Genomic DNA, 12,354 nt, shown 5'->3' with positions numbered 1-12,354 from the left:
GGCCACCCCCAAATGCACCCAGACTTTTTTTTTTTTTTTGGCCAAGGGGGTGGTTCAACCACCCCCTTGTTTGCATTTTGTGGTTGTGGTAATTCCATGATCACATAGTCTTTGTAGTCCTTGCAGAATTGGTCGATCAAGGTAATTCTGTGATCATGCTTAGAGGTTCATTCTTGAGATATACAAAGATCTTAAGCTGGCACAGTTTTGTCTAGAGTTCAGACAGTCAGGTAGATTTGTATCAATGCCTTGGTCGACAATATTTTGAGTATTTTGTATAATCAATATTTTTGGGTATTTTATCTTTTTGTCCTGGTGCCTTCTTCAACTCCTGGAAACATTTCATTACTTGAGCAAATTGTTCATTCTACTTCCACTCACTACGATTAAGTCTTGCATTCATCTCATCATGAATGATTTTTTAATGTTGCTCACGACCTGACAAATCAGTCTGCAACTGTTTAAACTCCTGCCTGAATTGCGCCAAATTAGAACCTTGCCCCATAGATCTAGTATTCATGAAAAGAAAACAAATGGCTCTGATACCACTTGTAACATGAAAGTTACTGAAGAACAAAATGTAGAATAGAAAATGAAAGAGAAAGAGAGAAAATGAGAGACTTTGGGAATGAAATGGGAACTACTTCTTATTGAATCAATTGGCCAATTCAAGATGGCTAGTCTCCTACAATGCTTTTGCACTTCTCAAAAGATACTTCCTCCTTGCACTTAACTAGCCTTATATAGGCTTAACAATTAAGACAATTCGGTTACAATCTGTTTACAAGTAACCAACACAACTAACTGTAATAACTTCCATCAACTAACTATAACAACTTCCATTATTCACATGCAGCAATGCTTCCTAACATAATTAATTGCCATGCTTCCTTTCCTCCAACTACTCATCTCTTCTGAAGCTCCTGTGACACACTCTCACTTTTTCACATTCATTTTCACATTTTATACCTTTTAAAACTATCATTGAATTTAGAATGAATCTTTAATACAATAGTGGTTTTAAAAGCCACTTAAGGTGTTATAATAATAAAAGAAAAAACAATAAATAAAAATTGCTCCTAAAGTGAGTTACAATATCGGTTTCTTTAAGAAATTATTTGCCACCACTATAATTGATATGCAAAGGGTTACTACAAATATTTATTCAAGATACAATAGAGCCTAGAAATCTTTTGTAGTTTAGTTGCGTTTTGCACAAACAAAACTAAACTCGAACACCCAGATTTTTTATTTTAGCAAGAGATAGAGACTCAAATTTGAAGCACCAAAGGTGTTTGAAATAAAACAAAAGAATTGAAATTTTTTCTATATTTAGTAACTGGAATGCAATAGTCTATTAATAGTACTGTTAAAATAGCCGGCATTAATCATGTTTGTTCACCAGCAGTCACATAACTTTGAGACCGTTAGATTAAATAATTATCGTCCTAAATTGAATGGTCATATGATCAAATCACTTCGAGGTTCGAGCTCTGATGCTTCATGCCAAATGCGCCATCAACGTTGCACAAAAGCACTACTTGAGCCTATTGCAACACACTTTGCATATACCCAAGCGTTGCTTTAAAGCAAATGCTTGAAGTATGTCAAGCATTTTAAATGCCAACTCCGATTTCTCTTGCTGCCAGCTCATTTTCCCAGTCGCCTCAAAATTCTGCTTTGTAAATTGCAATTCAAATGAAAATTGCAAGACTACCTATAAATATAAAGAATGAAAATTGTTCCACAAGGGACAATGCATATATTAGGCAACACTATAACAAGCACTGATAAAGACTTGACCCAAAATGAGATGAATCATATTATCACTCACAAGAGAAATAACAACAGTGATAAAGCAAGACGCCAACATTGATAGCTAAGGGGTGTATTTTCTTTCTCTTATGAATAACAGTCTAAGACTAATAATCTTTGCTCCATTCCCTCTAACCCTTTTTCTATTCAATTAGAAAAAAACAAAAAAAATCTTTGCTACATAAATTTTGGGGTATATTCATTGTAACATTTTGAAAATAAAAAATCATATTTAACTTCTAAGTTTTCATTTAATTTGAATTTAGTCAATGAGTTTCCATTTTTCAATAATACAGCTCTTTAAGTTTTGCCAAGTTTAAAATAGGTCTATCTATCACTTCACCGTTAAAGTTAACGGTTTGTCCTATGCTACAAATAAATCAAACTATTATATAAAACCATTAACGAGATGGCGCGGGAGGCAGGGGATTCTATTGTACGAGCTCCAGAGGTCGAAGGTGCGGATAGAAAAGCAGAGAGGAGAGTTGGAGAGCATGGGGATTTTTTATTTTTTATTTTTCTCTAAAACATGTATCTCCCCAGAAAAATAGCTAATTCCTCTCATTTTTAGAGATAGATAAATGTATTAGATCCAAGCATTTGAATGATGCTTTAGAGGATGAGTTTGCTCAAGAAGTTGCAATTCTAAGGTGAATGGTATGTAATTCGTTTTTTACTTTAATTAATTTATTAAATTCAAATCTACTTGTTTTTTCTGTTCATGGCATGCGTTTACAATCTATAGAGAATGTTAGAATACTTGAATTTATAGGCCTTCACTTGTAGCAAACAACAAACTACAAATTGCAAAGATCTACAAAATTTGCAGAGATGAAAATAAATCTTTCAAGAAAATTTGCTCATTGTGAAATTTGAATTACACAAAATGTATATCAAGTATAGACTCCCCTTCAACTCAACTCATGATAATGGATATAGCAAAAGTGCAAAGCAAACATGAATTATGAGCGAGTCAAAGTTTAGATCGTCGACGTTTTCAGGAATACAACATACACAAAAACTTAGAAAAAAAAAAAAAAAAAAATCATACTGAAAATTCTGGTCTCAATGAATTTGAAATGACTAAAATCTGGACAGGTAACTACTGCGATCGAGTCCTCATTTCCATACAGCAGCCAACTGCGAGATCATTGATGTAGCACCAAGATGACCAATCAAATACCGCTTGTCTTCTTGTACATCTGCAGCAGATCATATCCAAACTTACATGGTTAAATTTAAATCGGCTTGTATTGGTTAAATATCAATATTAATATATTTCAAGTAGTCAAATTAATCCATACCAAGTTTGGTTCCTATTAGCACTATTGGCACAGTTGGGGGGATTCACTAGAACTTCCAGTCTGAAAGCCAAGAAATAGATGTATCAGACTGATACCGGAGAATTACCCATAAATTAACCAAACAGATTAAGAACAAATGTGATTGGATTTTGATGAAAAACCTTGTTGGAGATATTTCCATAGCTGGCTTTGCTGATGAGAGAGAAGGCCAACAAGAAAACATCTGGTTATAATCCTCCTAAGTCCTATCCTGTATTCACCAACTTTGTTAAGTACATAGGGAATTACATAATTTCTTTCTCTATGAAAACTAAACATGTAAAGGGATTGTGGTTGTTAAAAAAAACACCAAAAAAAAAAAAAATCTAATACAGATTGCTAATGCCTAATTTTTACCAATTTATCAGTCTATAATTAAATTTTTAAGTGTGATAAAATCTCTCATGCAGAAGAGAAATGCCATTTTGTATACTCCTATCCTTCTCCAATTCTCCTTGTTTGAAAATCAGATATTGGATATGTAGGACTCACAGGTTTTTTTTTTTTTTTTTTTTTTTTTCAATAAAAAACCCCAAACAGAATTATAGCAGAATTATTGCAGCAATCTGATGACACCCATGAAGCAATTACCTTCCAGCAGTGTCCCATAGTCCAAGGTTAACTGTGCTACCATCAACCGTGACATTAGCACTACAGTTGTTGAACACAGTGGGCGCACAATCCTATAAGAATTTGAAGTAAAACATATCAAAATATAATTGTTGAAGTGGTAATCTAGAAAAGAAACAAAAAAGACGATTTTTTATAAACATCCAATTAGCTTAGTTCTCCACTATATGACAAAAATGCTACAAGAAATCAATTGAGTAATCACACATTTCCCTGCAAAAACAGCTAATTAATCAGTCTAATATCAACCACTCATGTTCTTAATACATGAACTACAGGCCTTTATAACCAACTCATTCTCTTTCATGTTTGGACTTCACAAAAAGGGAAAGCTAAAGAAAATAAGAACTTCACAAACAGATTTTTGACATCCAAGACAAATGAAGCTATTCTGCTTAACCCAATTTACTAATATAAATTTAATTACATAAGGAATGAGATACTTACACAATTGTTTGCTAGTTGCTGCATAATTGTAGAACCAGCTTTCTTTGAAGAAAGATTTACTCTTGTATGTTCAGCATTTGATTCCCATCTAGCTTCCACATCAAGAATCAAAAAAGTTCAGAAGCTAACAATATATACTTGACATGGAAGAGAATAATCTAAGGAGAACTGGGATTGTACTTTATGAATCTTGATGAATCTCATTTTTCAACTTCATTTCGTTTCCTTCACCCTCCTAACAAAGCTTCGTCTCTTTGTTCTCTACCTCCATTAGTACAGAAATTCCAAGAACCTGTTTGCATCACCAGGTTATAGCTGTCGACTTCATATCTGCTCCAACATATATATCAACTAAATGACAACATATGAACTAAATGATTGCTGCATGCTTGGGACATACAAGATAGTCTTGGAAGAATTTACATGTTTTTTTTAGAGATAGGAATCTAGAAAGAAACCAAAAATACAGTTCTTTAATGAATATCCAATTACCTTAATTTTCCACTATGACAAAAATGCAAGTCCCTTTGAAATTGTTGAGGTGGCCATTTCAGAGTTCCAACATATGACACTGCAGGCTCGTCATCTTATTTGGAAAGTGAATTTACCTAGCGCCAGTTAGGACAAACACAAGAGTAAATCGTTCTTGTGTGTTAACTCCAACTATTATATGTTTAAGGGGAACGTCCACATACCTCCTCAAATTATCACCGAATTGACAATGTCCTCCAAACTTTTAATTGTGACAATTTTCCCTCAAACTACCAAAAATTGTCAATGTTTCTCCTAATGACAAAACTACCCTTAGTAAAATAAAAACAAAAAATACTAAAACTTCTAAAAAAAACCTATAACTAAAAAAAAAAAAAAAAAAAAAACAAAAAAATCCAAAGGGTGGCAAATTTAAAATAAAATTAAAAAAAAAAAATTCTATTGTATAAGAAATTTTTTTAAAAAATTCTGTTTTTTTTGTTGTTATAAAAAAATATTTTCTAATAACTTTTTAAAATAAAATTTTCTGTTTTAAAAAAAAAAACTAACAATTTTCGTTTAAGAAAATAAAAGATTTCGTTTCTAAAACATTTTTTTTTTAAAATGTTTCTTTTTGTTTAGAGAAAAAATTGTTTTAAAAAAAAATTCGTTTGTAAAAAAAAATTAAAATTTTCGTTTAAAGATATATATATATATATATATATATATATATATATATATATATATATATATTTAAAAAAAAAATTCAAAATTATTTCTTTATTTATTTTTTTGAATTTATAAGGGTATTTTTGTCTTATTGAAAAATACATAGGGGCATTTTTATCTTTTTACTAGCCTTAGGGGGGACATTGACAATGTTTTGGTAGTTTGGGGAGGAAATTGTCACAATTAAAAGTTTGGGGAGTACATTGTCACAATTAAAAGTTTGGGGAGTACATTGTCAATTGGGTGATAGTTTGAGGAGGGTATGTGGGCTGTACCCTGTGTTTAATTTAGCGAATCACTTCAAAGATGAATGCAATAGCATGATTATGTTGTTAAAGCCCTTACCAAATGCCACCTTGAAACGTTTTAGTCTTAAGAGCCATCTCAATTGAGTAATCACATATTTTCCTGCAAAAACAGCTAATTAATCAGTCTAATATCAACCACTCATGTTCTTATTACATGAACTAATTAAAGGCCTTTATCACCAATTCATTCTCTTCCATGTTTGGATTTCACACAAAAGGGAAAGCTAAAGAAAATAAGAACTTCACAAACTTGCTGAAATGATCAATTCACATGTCTAGTAGTTCTTCATTATTAAAATTATTGCAGTTGGAAAAGCATAAGATGAAAATAATTGAGAATTTGTTTTAAAAGCATAATGAGAAAAATTAACACAATATTGATTCACAATATTTAAACGTGAACCTATGCTTCACAAGGAATCATATCCAAGAACTAGCTAGGTTCTTGAAATTAAAGCAATCCTTGAAGTTAAGTAGCAGTCTTTAAGTGCTAACACAAAAAGCTATCATAAAGGATGAAATAAAACAAAATAAAGGATATTTTTAGCATATTGCAACAGTTTTTTGACATCCAAGACAAATGAAGTTAATCTGCTTAACAGAATTTAATTACATAAGGAATCAGATACTTACACATTTGTATGCTACTTGCTGCATAATTGTAAAACCAGCTTTCTTTGTCGAAAGACATAAACAATCAAAAAAGTTGAGAAGCTAACAGTACCTGAAATGAAAGAGAATAATCTAAAGAGGACTGGGTTTGTATTTGATTGTAACAATGGAGTGTTGAGTGTTAAAGCTATATCTCACGACATGCCATGTACTCCTCAAGACAGCATAACTGATCCTCAAACTCAGCATATTTGACCCTCAAGTTAACCCTCATTCCTTGATTTATGCTGCTTTTGTACATGGCATTTCCTCTTTGTAATTTGCTCTCTTAGTACTCTGTAGAAGTTTCGGTTATATATCAGAACTCTACACACTATTTTGGTAAGTTAACCAAATCAGTGCTTCTCAAATTTTTTCATTGAGTCCTTTTCAAAACCAATTAATGCTATGCATGCGACAAGTTAATTCTTACCATTCAATTGCCAAATTTGACCCTCTCAAGAAAATGACATCACTCTATTTTGATTCAAGAAGCCCCTGAATTCCCATGAGAAACCTAAAACATTCAAAGCCAAAGTGCCATGCAACAACTCAATTAACAGCAAGATGCGAGGTAAAAATGAGAACAAAAATATAGGATATCCTTCAGAGCTCAATTGCATACCTTGTTGATGTCATTTCGGAATTCATTTTTATAGTGATTCAGAGTAGCATTGATCTGCCCTTTGCTCCTTGTAGCAAAAATCCTGATAAGATCCTCATGATTGTAAGCCTTCTCTGAAATCTTCTCATGGAGTATTTTAGCCTCTAACTAAGATAATCTTAAATGGACTTTTTGATAAAAGAAAATGCCCAAAAATTTCAAATTTCATATTAAGAAGTTCATAACAGAAGCAACTTATTAATAGAATCATTACACAAATCCCCCATAATTCTCGTACCCCATTCTGCTTTCATATGCATTTCCCTCTAAAATTCAGAAACTCAAGTGAATAAAAGAAGCAATAGCTCAAAAATTATAATGCAAATAAAAAACTAAGCTAATTAACCAAAAATAGGCATTGATATTTAGAATGGAATTATTCAAGAGCCAAATATTTTAATTGAATATTTGTAGATAAAGTGACATGTGGATCTTCAATTATGTAACAAATAATTGAACCAAAATGAATACCAGTGCAGCAAGGCAGTTCTCCGAGTGTTGTTTACAGATTGGATCCTCCGTAAAATATTTGCTCTAGTTCATCAAGTGCTAGCTTTCACTCTGTTAAAACAACGAGAAATAAAGCAGTAAAGCACCAATAATACATCACCTCATCAACTCTGTTTCCACAAAACTATGTACCCATAGAAATGAAGAAATGAAATAAAAAATAATAATTTACCAACTATTTCTCCTAAAATGTGAAGAATCACGTATGCAGTGCCCTAGATTTTTAAATAAGCTTCCAATCCCCTGTTTCGTCTGTGCTTCAATTCATTGTGCCTCTTCTGCATCTGAAATTTAACGACCAAGAAATACTGAGAGACTAAAATGAATAAAACGAAGATGTAGAAGGTGGGCACTTTAAATTTCTATGAAGGATTCATATAAAATGATGAGTAATATACCTGAATCAGTCGAAGCTGCATGGGTGATTAAATTTTCTTCTTGGTCAGTCGGACACCGTAAGCCTAACTCTGGAATGTGAGCGATCTTGGGCCAATCCTCACCTGTGTGTCTCTTGCGTCTTTGCAATAGGATGGGACAATCCACAATTGTTAGCCTCTGCAAAGACGTTAGCCTACGCATTCCTTCGGGGAGTGATGCCAATCTGGAGGGATTGACTATTGGCACAGTTGAGGGGATTCACTAGAAGCCAAGAAATAGATGTGTCAGACTGATACTGAAAAATTACCCATAAGTTAACCAAAGAAATTAAGAACTGTTATTGAGTTTTGATGAAAAACCTTGTTAGAGATATTTTCCTAGTAGGGTTTGCTGATGAGAGAGAAGGCAACAAGAAAACATCTGCACCTTTGTAACTTAAAGGCCTCAGCCTGTTATAATCCTCCTGTCCTGTATTCACCAACATCGTTCAGTACATACTACAGAGGAAATTACATAATTTTATTCTCTATGAAAACTAAATATGTAAAGTCTGTGCGGTTGAAAAAAACAAACACCAACAAAAAAAAAAATTCTAATTCAAGTTGCTGATGCCTAATTTTTCTAATTTTTGAGTCTAAAATATAAATTTCTAAGTACAAGCTCTCTCAGACAGAATTATAGCAGCAAACTGATTTCACCCATGAAGCAATTGCTTACCAGCAGTGTCCCATAGTCCAAGGTTAACTATGCTACCATCAACCAACCGCGACGTTAGCACTAAAGTTGTCAAACACAGAGGGCACTGGGCACATAATCCTACAAGAATTTGAAGAAAGAAAACATATATCATAATATACTTACTAGAATAGTTAGACTATGATTTTATTCTTATTCGTACATATTAAAGCTGGATTTGTGTGAAAAAGTATACCGTGGGTAAGTAATTGCTGATATAAGATATGAGGATGCAAGTCTTTCCAACAGCTCCACCACCAACTGTGATGAATCTTGGTGTGCTTCGTTTCCTTCACAGAAGTTTCAAGCGCCTGTTTGCATCACCAGGCTATAGTTGTCAACTAAATATTTATTCCATGTATGATTGCTGCATGCTTGGACATATATGGTAGTCTTGAAAAAATTTATATGTTTTTTAGAGGTGGTATTTAATCTAGAAAGAAACCAAAAATACAGTTCTTTAATAAACATCCAATTACGTTCATTAATCTTCCACTATGAAATGCAAGTCCCTTTGAAATTGTTGAGGTGGCCATTTCACAGTTCCAACATATGATACAGCTGACTCTTGTCATCTTATTTGGAAAGTAAATTACCTGGTGTCAGTTAGGACAAACACATTTTCAGTCTCCAACTATTATATGTTTAATTTAATCAATTACATGCTTAATTTAATTTAATCAATTATGTAGTTGAATTGTTATCCAAAACAACGCCTATAGTGTTTTCAGCCTTAAAGAGTAGTATTACAGGATGAGTGACAGATGATACAATTAGTAAAATGACTATTTGGTCTTCCCCTCCCCCATCGGAAAGCTACTATTGCTTGAATTGTAATTTTAGAACCAATTTCGGAGCTTACCGACTAGTCAACAAGAGGATCCGGATCCTCAACAAGAAGCCTATGCTTCAGACAACAAAATTTAGGATTTTTATGATTTTTCATAGATAAATCATGCTTCAGACAACAAAATTGTGCACATCTAACCTCTAAACTCTAAAATATCTAGTTGTGTATTTATTTCAAACTAAGCTAATTAAACAACATTAGGATTTGATATTTACAGTGAAATCTTTTAAGTGATTATTTGAAGACAAAATGACATGTTGGAGGCTTATAATGTGTAAAAGAGAATTGAACCAAATGAATACCTATGCAAAAAGTTGATTCTAATTACCATTCAGTTGCCAGATTTGGCCCTCCCCACAATATTTAATCCGATTTCAGTAATTGCCGGTTTTTGCTCCGATTACACAATGGACAATGAAACACCCAGGTACATCATATCATCAACTCTGTGCATGCAAAACCGTATATTATTAGAAATGAAGAAACAAAAGAAAAAGAAAAAAAAAATTGTAATTTACTAACCGGTTGCTCTACTTTTCAAACTAAAATTTAACAACCACGAAATATTGTTTCACTGCTTCACAATATCCACTACTTGAGTATAACTAAACCATCAAAATACAGAGTTCTAATGAAAAGTAAATTCATGACATTTATTCCCGCATAATTTGTTGACTAATTAAAAATAGGATGTCTAGAAAGGCAATAATCAATTAATTATATAAGGGGTATCCTCATGGCACTTTATTATACATAACAGAGGCACTTACTATTGAAGTGAGATGTTTTATCCAAAACCTTTTTCTTATAAACTTCATGTCAATCTTGGCCCTTGTAGTGACAACCCTAATGAGTGCTTCTTCATCTGTTCCTCGTTTGTTAATTGCCAGACTAAGAACCTTCTCAAAATACTTCTCAGGAGGAGTCAAGCACTTAATTGTGCCCCTTAGTATTGCAAGAAACTAAGGGTCAGTAGTCTTCAGATCCTGCGTATAAGACCAAAAAAAACCAAAAAAAAAAAATACAGGAAGAGAATGAAATGAAATGTAGCCTTTCTTCTAGAAGATGAAATTCCCAGCCTCAGAGACCATGGATAATATAAGTCTAAAATATGTCACCACATAAAGTTTCTTCACTAACTTCCAAAAAAATGACATCACTCTGTTTTGATTCAAGAAGCCCCTGAATTCCCATGAGAAACGGTCCGTTTGTTAAATGGTTTTGACAACGGCAAAGGCAACCCATTATTTCATTTTTTTTTAACAATCTCTTACTTTTTACATCACATCAATCACTTTTTATTATTATTCAAATAAAAAAATCACTACAAAACAAATTTTTTTCATTTTTCCCTACCAAACATTTTTACTTTTTCACATTTTCAAAAAAAACATTCTTACTTTTTTCACATCAATCAATTTTTACTACAATATCGAACCGAAACCGAAACGAAATCGTTTACCAAACGAACCATTCCAAGCCAAAGTGCCATGCAATAACTCAATTAACAGCAAGATGCGAGGTCAAAATGAGAACAAAAATACATTATATCTTTGAATTCATAAAGAGCTCAATTTCATACCTTGTTGATGTCATTTCCAAATTCATTTTTATATGATTCAGAGTAGTATTGATCTGCATATAAGAGTGCCCTTTCCAATAAATCAATCATTTTAAAGCAAGACGATAAACATATAGAAGTTAGAAGCAATATGAGAGGATAATGTTTAGGAACAATTTCCACTTAATGGTAAGAGATATAAAGTGACATGTGGGAAGCTTATATGTAACAAATAATTGAACCAAAATGAATACCAGTGCAGCTTGGAGTTCTCTGAGTGTCGTTTACAGATTGGATCTTCCGCAAAGTATTTGCTCGAGTTTCACCAAGTGCCAGTTTTCACTCTGTTAAAACAATGAGAAATAAAGCACCAAACTATGTATCCTTGAAAATGAAGAAATGAAATAAAAAATAAGAATTTACCAAATATTTCTCCTAAAATGTGAAGAATCACATATGCAGTGCCCTAGATTTTTTAACAAGTTTCCAATCCCCTGTTTCGTCTGGGCTTCAATTCGTTGTTGCCGCTTCTGCATCTGAAATTTAATGACCAACAAATACTGAGAGAGAAAAATGAAGAAAACGAAGGTGTAGAAGGTGGGACCTTTAATTTCTACAAATGATTCAAATAAAATGACGAGTAATATAATATACCTGAATCAGTCGAAGCTGCATGGATGATTGAATTTTCTTCTTGCTGAGGTGGATATTCTAAGTTTAACTCTGGAATGTGAGCAATCTTGGGCCAATCCTCACCTGTTTCTCTCTTGCATCTTTGCAATAGGATGGGACAATTCACAATTGTTAGATTCTGCAGAGACGTTAGCCTACGCATTCCTTCGGGGAGTGATGCCAATCTGAAGCAGTCACGAATGTCAAGCAATTGAAGTGATTTGCAGTTGTGGATCCACTCTGGTATAGCCGTCAAGCTTCCACAAATCCCAATCTGAAGCTTTTGTAGAGTGGTAGCATGTTGAAGCTCTGAGGGGAGAGACGCCAATTTTGGAAGTATTCTGAAGCGAATGGAGAGGAGGCTCGTAAGGCCTTGACATTGCATCCCATCCTCATCGTTGGCTAGCTCAAGATTAGGACAATTCTCAAGATGTAGGTCTTGAAGGGCAGTGAGATGTTGTAGGGAGAGAGACTTTAATATCTGGCAATTATATATCTTCAAAGACACAAGAGAAGAGAGATTTTGCAGTGGCAAAGTTTCTAGATCCTCAATAGAATGGAATACTATAGACTTCAATTTTGAGAGAGGA

General features: G+C 33.2%; 1 long non-coding RNA gene across 8 annotated transcripts; it reads right to left on the bottom strand.

Moving 5' to 3' along the window:
* Positions 1 to 2,630: 2,630 nt before the first annotated feature.
* LOC132178500 (uncharacterized) lies at positions 2,631 to 12,323 on the bottom strand. 8 transcript variants are annotated; one of them, XR_009439830.1, is made up of 24 exons: positions 11,747 to 12,322; positions 11,516 to 11,628; positions 11,347 to 11,436; positions 11,114 to 11,166; positions 10,302 to 10,517; positions 9,860 to 9,977; positions 8,878 to 8,992; positions 8,664 to 8,762; positions 8,306 to 8,414; positions 7,967 to 8,207; positions 7,741 to 7,852; positions 7,530 to 7,619; positions 7,020 to 7,101; positions 6,828 to 6,911; positions 6,554 to 6,691; positions 6,377 to 6,467; positions 5,781 to 5,843; positions 4,728 to 4,843; positions 4,416 to 4,565; positions 4,236 to 4,323; positions 3,750 to 3,841; positions 3,281 to 3,369; positions 3,120 to 3,179; positions 2,631 to 3,017 (listed from the first exon to the last, which is right to left on the bottom strand). It is a non-coding gene; the product is annotated as an uncharacterized LOC132178500 (long non-coding RNA). The 8 variants fall into 8 exon arrangements; XR_009439829.1 differs by having other exon boundaries at positions 4,236 to 4,327; positions 6,377 to 6,691; positions 11,747 to 12,323; XR_009439825.1 differs by having other exon boundaries at positions 6,377 to 6,691; positions 9,834 to 9,977.
* Positions 12,324 to 12,354: the final 31 nt, after the last annotated feature.

The sequence above is a fragment of the Corylus avellana genome, chromosome ca1, assembly GCF_901000735.1.
Source record: "Corylus avellana chromosome ca1, CavTom2PMs-1.0".
Lineage (NCBI taxonomy): Eukaryota > Viridiplantae > Streptophyta > Magnoliopsida > Fagales > Betulaceae > Corylus > Corylus avellana.
The sequence above is the reverse complement of the archived record's forward strand: the minus strand, read 5'-3'. Positions and strand labels throughout refer to the sequence as shown.